Raw genomic sequence first — 9969 nt, 5'->3', positions numbered from 1 at the left:
GGGAAAGTGTGCATGTTCTCGAGGTGGGCACAATGATAGGCAGGTTAACTCTGTTGTGTGACCAGGGCTGAAACGAGTAGTGGAGAAGCAATGGGAACCAGACTACATAACAGTGGCTGAAAAGTGAGTGACTGCACACTGAAAGAACGTATTAAAATTCTGCATTAGGCTCCCAGTGAGATATGTGACAGCGCAGATGGCTGGCAGTGAAGCCACACTTTGATAAAGATAACCACAACTGGTGGTGCTTGACCGCCGTTGTCCCAGTGCATATAAGAAGGTGTAGTGGGACAGTGTAGGGTGAAGAGCTGATATTCGCTGTGCCGGTTGATGTAGTCAATATAGGCCAGAAGAAGCACAGGATTGTGGAATAAGAATGACATTGAATTCCAGTGATTGCTGCTGATTATAAGGTGTCATTGTTAAAATGAAGTGCACTGTTCCAAAGATACAGTGGCAAAAGACAAGACCCCTTGCAATGACACGTCATCTTTATCAAGGCATAAGGCAGAACTGTATTAATCCCTTACTGTGGCAAATAAGCCTTCATACAATTATAATTGCGTCATGTTGGCACATTAATGAACACGGATGCCGCTGCAGATGATTCCTGACTGGACATCTGTTTACCGATATAGAGAGTTCTAGACACATCTCAATATAGTGGAGTCTGACAGCATGGCATAATTATAATTTTATGAAGGCTTATTTGCCAATATACTTCAGTGTACATCTTTCTCAGCATTTCAATCTTAAACCAGAGTGCAGCATTCAAAACTTACCCACAGTAAGGGATTACTACAGTTCCGCCTTATGCCTTGATAAAGACGCGGTGTTGAAACACGTGTAGGCTGCTTAAGATTGTAATGTTTAACGGATTGCTCTTGAAACTCAACACAGCAAATAAAATTACTTTGTGCTAAGCACATGTTACTAGTATTCACAACTGTTAGTTGATCTGCTGAGAGGATTTCAGATAATATCCGTCCTACAAACAGCAAAGAGCAAGAGCCCATTTTGAAGGATATAATGATGGTGTTGAAAAATAATCATACTGAAATCTCCTCTCAAATAAGTAGAGTTGCCTCCATCCAAGTCATAATGAAGGAGCTAGGGGATAGAACTGGAGATGCAGACAAGTGCATCACTGAAGCAGGAGACTCAATAAGAAAGATAGACAAGAAAACCAAAACCATGGGATTTCGAAATTAAGGCTCTTGAGTTGAAACATGAAGACGTAGAAGGCAAATCACGCATGAATAACATGCTTATACCGGGCCTTAGAGAGGGACTGGAAACCGGCAATATGGAAGTGTTTATGGAGTCTTTGATAGCTAAGTTGCTTCCCACCCTCAAGGTATTGGGCTGCTTAACTGTCCAGAGTGTTCATATGTCGCTGGAGCCACAGACTAACCCAGGTGCATCGCCAAGGCCTATTATAGTACAGCTTGTAAACTAAAGGGACAAGACCCCATAGTAAAATATGCCAAGGAAATTTGAGACATGTGATTTGAAAACATGACAATCAGGTTTTCCCCTGATCACAGCCCTGGAGTACAAAAATCTCATAAACACAAGAAGATTGTGGATGGGAAGGCGCTGCTTTTTGAGTAATCCCAAAGTGGTGATGCAGTTCATAGAGTCCTGTATTCAAATGGGTCTCCCCTTAATTTTTTGTTGCCGCGTGTCTGCCCCAAAATAGTGGAAATTACACACAATATACCACGAACACGTGACAGGCTCCCCCTTCCTCTTAAATCACATCTAAAAGACGTGGGGTGAAAACACTAGTCAGCTTGACTACACAGACTCTTTAGCATATTCTGATATTTAAAAGACTTTGTTTAATGTTCTTACAAAATTCTTTATGTCAAAGATTTACTCAAAGACAAATTAACACTCAAATTACAAAGACAATCTTAAAGATATGCACAAATATTTGCAAACATCGCTCAAATGTGTAAATTGATAAAGTGCAAGTGATTAGGGTAAGTATCTCAAGTGCCAATGTGCAACAACTGTTCATACATGGCATGCTGATCTTTATTTATTACTTGGTGAAAAAAGAGTCATTCTGGACATTGCATGCTCTTCAAATATGAGGTTCATACTGCAATAATGCAACTGTAACGCTCACTTGATTCCCGTAGAGGCGCCGGTCTTAACTGGGCGTATACCGTATCTTCAAAGGTGATGTGTAACACACGGCTGGCTCTTTGGGCTGGACCTCTGTGCACTGTATGTCTGACTCGAAGGGTAAGATGTCTTAGGTAAGTGAACGCCGTCCTCTCCATCTGCCTCGGGGCAGGGTGCTGTAACCAGTTTCTTCACTGGATAAGGGGAGCAGGCCTCTTGACTTCAGAGGACTGCTGTCCGTCGTTTACTGCACGAACGGTAAGTTTCGAGTAATTCTAATGTCTTTAAAGTCTTTAGTAATGATGTTTCTTGTTTTGCAGGGTTCCGGCGATGGCGGATGACGGGCTGAAGTGAGTTGAAGATGGAGCCCGTGTGATGAATAGAAGCGCCTGGAAGCACGTAAGTAAGCGCTTGTTGCCTGCTTCACGATGCGCTCTAACTGTCTTTTTATTTTGCAGGTACAAGTTCGGAGCGGCTGCAGGGTGCCGGAATACCCACTGGGTTAGATGTGGAAAGGAGTAATGGCACGTGAGTATTAAAGTTCCCCAATGTCTTTAAACGCACCTTGTTTTGTCTTTCAGATGCGGGATGCAGCGCCGAAGGCCTCCGGAGCGTGCGAAGAGTTGGTAAGCTTTTGTCTTTCAGATGCCGGAATGCAGTGTGAAGACCTCCGGAGCGCACGAAGAGTAGGTAAGCCTTTGTTTTTCAGATGCCGGAATGCAGCGCGAGGCGTTGGTGACAGCCGATGGACCAGGTAAGTGAAGAGCTGTCACTGAAGACCGTAATGCTAACCTGTTCTTTCTTGTCTTTATAGGTGTTGCTGAAGACTGGATTCAGGATGGTAAGCCTTTTTCCTTAGGCCCAGGATCAGATGCAGAAGACACGATGAGCGTTCTGCTGCAGAGGATGCAGAATAACGCAAAGCAAGATTCATCCATCGGGTGTGGTTTAAATAGCCTCCTGTAGTGCTTAGGTGTCTCCTTCCACAGCCACGCCTAGGTAAGAAAAGAGTTCCTGCTTTCCAGAAGAGTTCCAGTGTTCTGAATCTAGGGAGTGGCTCCTGCCCCACCCAACAGGAAAAGTAGTTCCAAACAGAAGAGGATCAGAGGCTCAACTGGCAGGCAAGTAAGCAGCATGGTCTGCTGCAGGTAAGTCCACCCAAGCATTATGAGCCCGGCGCTTCCAGCGCTGGGACTGGGCATATTTATGAGCCTGGTGCCACTGGCGCCAGGACTGGGTCCAAAAGGTCCCAATTGGGACTGGTTGGCACTCGGAACCTGGGTTATGGATCTGCTTCCAAGGGAGTTGGGAAAACCCTGACCTTTTGGAAGCAGAGATCATGACAGTACCCCCCTCAAGGCCCCTCCCAAACCGGGCTTCTCCGGGGGTTTTGGCTTGTCAGGAAATGTTCGGTGAAATCTTTTGATTAGGCGAGGAGCGTGGACATATTCAGCAGGTTCCCAGGATCTCTCTTGGGGGCCGTAGCCTTTCCAGTCAATTAGGTAAAATAGTTTAGATTTGGAGATCTTGGAGTCCAGAATGCTTTTGACTTCAAACTCGAGTTCTCCATCAACTAGGATAGGTTTTGGAGATTTAGTTAGTCGGGTTTGAGGTTGCACGGGTTTTAATAGAGAGACGTGGAAGACCGGATGTATCTTCATGTGCGGGGGCAAGTCCAACTTGACCGCTACTGGCTTTACTATGGTAGTGATGGAATAGGGACCAAGGTATCTTGGGTTGAATGTGCGTGGCCCTTTTAGAGGTAGATATTTGGTGGATAACCAGACTTGATCCCCTACTTGATATTGAGGGGCTTCCTTCCGATGTTGATATGCTCCTTTCTTGTATTGTTCTTTAGCCCTTTGAAGGTGAGAAACAGCTTCCTTAAAGGCTTGGGTGATTGTAGAATGCAGGTAGTCTACTGCTGGTGTTTCAAGATCTTGGAGGGGATCCAACTCCGAGGTTCGAGGGTGACTGCCGTACAAAAGAAAAAAAACGGGGTTTTCCCAGTTCCCGAATGGACAGAGTTATTGTAGGCATATTCGGCTATCCAAAGGATGTCTTTCCAAGTTTTTTCAGTTTGTTGCAGAATGCAGCGTAAATACTGTTCCAGAGTTTGATTGGTCCTCTCGGTTTGTCCGTCGGTCTGAGGGTGGTGACTGGTCGATAGTCTCACATCAATTTGAGCCGACCGACAGCAACTTCGCCAAAAATGAGAAATAAATTGACTACCTCGATCCGAAATTAGAACCGAAGGAAAACCGTGCAGTCGGACGATGTTTTCGAGAAATTCTCGGGCCAGAGTTGCTGCTGTTGGCAAGCCTTTGAGCGGAATGAAATGCGCCATCTTGGAGAATAAGTCCACGATTACTAGAATCGTATTGTATCCGGAGCATGGAGGTAGATCAGTGATGAAGTCCATAGAAAGCGTATGCCAAGGGCGAGGTGGGATGTCAATATGGCGTAAGAGGCCTGCTGGTCTTTCCTTTTGACTCTTGTTTTGGGCGCATACTCCACAGGACATTATAAAGTCTCTGATATCTTTTTTCCAAGACGGCCACCAGAAGTAGGGCTTGATCTTTTCTGAGGTCTTTGCCATACCGGGATGTCCTTCCATTAAAGAATCGTGATAACAAGAGATTACTTTTTTCTGTAAATCTGTGCTGGGTAGGTATAATCGTTCTTGGAAATACAATAAGTTGTCCTTTACTGCAAAGTCCTTTCCCTGCAGATGCCAATTCTGTATGTCTGCTGGAGTTACAAGTTGCCTGGCTTTATCCTTAACTTCCTCTATGGATTCTGTGGCGATTACACCCAGAATTCTTTGTTCGGGAATGATTGGTACAGGTTTAGGGTTGATCAAGTGTTCTTCCACTCCCATCCGAGAAAGGGCATCAGCTTTACCGTTCTTTGTACCAGGTCGATAGGTAATTATGAAGTCAAACTCGGCAAAGAATAATGCCCAACGGAGTTGTCTAGAGGATTGGGCTTTTGCGGTTTTCAAATATTGCAGGTTTCGGTGATCCGTAATCACAGTAACGGTGTGTCGGGCCCTTCAGCAGATAATGCCGCCAAGCCTTAAAGGCAGACTTGATAGCCAGAAGTTCCTTGTCAGTAATCGTGTAATTGATTTCAGGAGGCGAGAATTTGCGGGACCAAAATGCCACGGGATGTGACTGATTGGTTACCGGGTCCTTTTGTGATAGAACTGCCCCCATGGCAAGGCTTGAAGCATCAGTTTCCACGATGTAGGGGAGTTCGGGGCGAGGGTGTTTTAAGATTGGTGCAGAGATAAATTTAGTCTTCAAATCCTGGAAAGCTTGTTCCGCCTCGGTAGACCATTCAAAACGTTTGTTTTTCTTTAACAAGGCAGTGATGGGCTGGACTATTCGAGAGAATTCGGGGATAAACCTGCGGTAAAAGTTAGCGAAGCCTAACATGCTTTGCACACCTTTTAAGGAGGATGGTGATGGCCATTTGAGAACTGCATCGACCTTCTTTGAATCCATACGCACTCCGCCAGGTGATAATATGAATCCCAAGAATTCAACTTCAGTCACGTTGAAAACACATTTTTCCAACTTAGCGAAAAGTTTGTGTTGACGCAATCTTTCGAGGACCATTTTCACGTGTTTCCGATGTTCAGATTCCGATGAAGAATAAACGAGGATGTCGTCAATGTAAACAACAACACACACATCTATGAGCTCTCTGAGGACATCGTTCATAAAATATTGAAAGGCGGCCGGGGCATTGCAAAGTCCGAAGGGCATGACCTGATATTCAAATAGCCCATACTTGGTGTGGAAGGCCGTCTTCCATTCATCGCCCTCTTTTACTCGTACCAAGTGGTAAGCATCTCTAAGATCCAGCTTTGTATATATGCATGCTTTTCTGACTTGGGCCAGGAGTTCAGGGATCAAAGGTAACGGATATCTATTCTTAACGGTGATCTGGTTCAGGGAGCGATAATCTATACAAGTTCTAAGGTCTCCTTCCTTTTTTGGAACGAAGAACAAAGCTGAAGAAGCAGGGGACTTGGAAGGACGAATAAACCCATTTGCCAGGTATTGATCCAGGTATTGTCGAAGGTGAAGGTTCTCAGGCTCGGTGAGGGCATAAATTCTACTACAAGGAGGAGTAGATCCAGGTATCAGGTCTATCTGGCAGTCATAAGACCTATGAGGAGGTAGAGAGTTAGCCTGATCCTTCCGGAAAACATCTTGGTATTCTAGGTATTCGGGAGGTAACTGGGGAGTCTCTGAAGAAATTGCTGCCAGTGCAACACCAGGTGGAGGGTGACAAGTAGAGACACATTCTGGAAACTGGACCGTTCTTGCTCGCCAATCAATCAGAGGATTGTGTTTCTCTAACCAAGGTATTCCTAGAATAATCTGAAACTGAGGGGCCTTGATCACATCGAACACGATCTTCTCATGGTGTCCATCTTGACTTACTAGCGTCACCTCTTGAGTGGTATGCGTTACTGGCCCGGAGGCTATCTCCGTACCATCCACTGTAGTAATGACGTCCTTTACAGCCTTGGGACAAAGAGTTAGATTCATCCTCAAAACCATTTCATGATCCACATAATTGCCGATGGCACCGCTGTCGAGGTAAGCTTCAATTGCATGTAATCGATCCGGATTATCAGGGCTAATGAGGACCATAGGTATCACGAAATGCGAGGTCACAGAACTGGTTTTCACGCTCGGCAAGAGGACCTCTATTCTTGTCGGGCGAGGTCGTTTCCCTGCTCAGAGTTTGTAACTTTGGTAACTGCAGCTCCTACTGCCTTCTTGGCAGGTTTCACCGGACAGTCTCGAAGAAAGTGCCCTGAGTTTCCGCAATAGAGGCATAATTGCAACTGTTTTCTCCTTTCCCGCTCCTTTTGTGTTAGAGGACCTTTCAGACCCCCTATTTGCATGGGTTCCCCGGAGTCTACTCCTTTGGAAGGAGTTGGCGGTTTGGAAAATACTCGAGCATCAAACTTGGAACGATCGGCCTTCCTGTTCTGCAGTCTGTGATCTATTTGAACGACTAAGTCTATATAGTCCGAACAATCTTGTGGAGGATTCACTACTTGGGCTAACACATCTTTGAGCTCTCCACGTAGACCTCTATAAAACAGCGTAATCCTTTTGTCCTCAGGCCATTGAGTTTCCACTATCAGTCTGTTGAAAGACGCAATATAAGCCAAAAGGTCTTGATTACCTTGTCGCAACGAAAGAAGCTCATTGTCCAAGGCCTGCCCCTGTGAATGTCTTGCGAACAGTTTTTCCATACTGAGCTGAAAAGCTTGAAAATCATGGAGGACCGGATCATCTTGATTTACTAGAGGGATCGACCAGTCTGCCGCATTGCCACTAAGGTACGAAAGCACGAAAGCTACTTTAGCTTGATCAGTTGGAAAGGCTGCTGGCCGGCATAAGAAATGCAACCGGCACCGATTGATAAATACTGCAAACCTCTTTGGGTCACCAGAAAATCGTTCGGGCGGAGCCAGAGGTACATTCCCAGGTAGGTTGATCTGCACTGGATTCATAGAGGATGTAGAAGGAAGATGTCCCCCAGATGCGGGTAACGGGGTCTGTCCGGCTTGTGACTGTAGCAATTGTCTAGCGAGATCATCTGTTCGCTCCTTGGAATTAATCAGTTCCCTTCTTAGAGCGTTCGTTTCCTGACGGGCTGCATGCACTTCTGCCCTTAGTTCCCCAAGTAACTGGGCTAGCTGGTCGGTATCCGAGGTTTCCATAGCGCCTGGACGGGAGTTTTGTGGTAGGCTTTGCGTTCTGTAACGCTCACCTGATTCCCGTAGAGGCGCCGGTCTTGACTGGGCTTATACCGTATCTTCAAAGGTGATGTGTAACACACGGCTGGCTCTTTGGGCTGGACCTCTGTGCACTGTATGTCTGACTCGAAGGGTAAGATGTCTTAGGTAAGTGAACGCCGTGCTCTCCATCTGCCTCGGGGCAGGGTGCTGTAACCAGTTTCTTCACTGGATAAGGGGAGCAGGCCTCTTGACTTCAGAGGACTGCTGTCCGTCGTTTACTGCGCGAACGGTAAGTTTCGAGTAATTCTAATGTCTTTAAAGTCTTTAGTAATGATGTTTCTTGTTTTGCAGGGTTCCGGCGATGGCGGATGACGGGCTGAAGTGAGTTGAAGATGGAGCCCGTGTGATGAATAGAAGCGCCTGGAAGCACGTAAGTAAGCGCTTGTTGCCTGCTTCACGATGCGCTCTAACTGTCTTTTTATTTTGCAGGTACAAGTTCGGAGCGGCTGCAGGGTGCCGGAATACCCACTGGGTTAGATGTGGAAAGGAGTAATGGCACGTGAGTATTAAAGTTCCCCAATGTCTTTAAACGCACCTTGTTTTGTCTTTCAGATGCGGGATGCAGCGCCGAAGGCCTCCGGAGCGTGCGAAGAGTTGGTAAGCTTTTGTCTTTCAGATGCCGGAATGCAGTGTGAAGACCTCCGGAGCGCACGAAGAGTAGGTAAGCCTTTGTCTTTCAGATGCCGGAATGCAGCGCGAGGCGTTGGTGACAGCCGATGGACCAGGTAAGTGAAGAGCTGTCACTGAAGACCGTAATGCTAACCTGTTCTTTCTTGTCTTTATAGGTGTTGCTGAAGACGGGATTCAGGATGGTAAGCCTTTTTCCTTAGGCCCAGGATCAGATGCAGAAGACACGATGAGCGTTCTGCTGCAGAGGATGCAGAATAACGCAAAGCAAGATTCATCCATCGGGTGTGGTTTAAATAGCCTCCTGTAGTGCTTAGGTGTCTCCTTCCACAGCCACGCCTAGGTAAGAAAAGAGTTCCTGCTTTCCAGAAGAGTTCCAGTGTTCTGAATCTAGGGAGTGGCTCCTGCCCCACCCAACAGGAAAAGTAGTTCCAAACAGAAGAGGATCAGAGGCTCAACTGGCAGGCAAGTAAGCAGCATGGTCTGCTGCAGGTAAGTCCACCCAAGCATTATGAGCCCGGCGCTTCCAGCGCTGGGACTGGGCATATTTCTGAGCCTGGTGCCACTGGCGCCAGGACTGGGTCCAAAAGGTCCCAATTGGGACTGGTTGGCACTCGGAACCTGGGTTATGGATCTGCTTCCAAGGGAGTTGGGAAAACCCTGACCTTTTGGAAGCAGAGATCATGACAGCAACCTTCCTCTTTCCTTCACAACTGAGCGACCACTGTCACAATACCATGTTGTATAAATTACTTCTCCTAGCGGGTTTAATGTCTACAGTGCAATCCCACTTATATAACGATGTTTGTCGACACAATGTGCTTCAGCCTAGAGAGATACATCCATCCCTTCACATCCTCAAGTGTGCTTCCAGGCCTTCATCAGGACACAATCTTGATTTGCAGGGAAATAAATCCTTAAGGCTACACCTAATAAACAAAAACAATATTAAGTTATCACAGCCATCTCATAGGTAAAGGTCCTTACAGTATGATAGACACAAAACTAACTGCACCTGATGATGACCACAGAAGTCATAGTGTGACAATTATAGATATGGTAGTAAAGCTAAACTAAGTGCTGTAGAATCTAAACAGATGGATTAGCATATATGTTGCTTGAGCGAAAATAATACTTATGTCTAGGTTTACACGGCTAATGAAAACAATGCAAAACTACTAATCAGCTGTTCTTTAACAGAACAAAGGCGAAGCCTGAGAGGTGAGCCCCCTCACTTACCCATCACAGTTACACTGAAAGTTTCAAAATGATGTTTGCTGCTTGGAATTCAATGGGGATATTTCAATAATAGTTAGGGGTATATGAGTGGGGTGGCGAGAGGGCATAGGAGCATGGTTTGCTAGGGTAGAAGG

This window comes from Ambystoma mexicanum, chromosome 12 (assembly GCF_040938575.1).
Source record: "Ambystoma mexicanum isolate Mex_15411 chromosome 12, UKY_AmexF1_1, whole genome shotgun sequence".
Lineage (NCBI taxonomy): Eukaryota > Metazoa > Chordata > Amphibia > Caudata > Ambystomatidae > Ambystoma > Ambystoma mexicanum.
Note: the sequence above shows the minus strand (reverse complement) of the source record.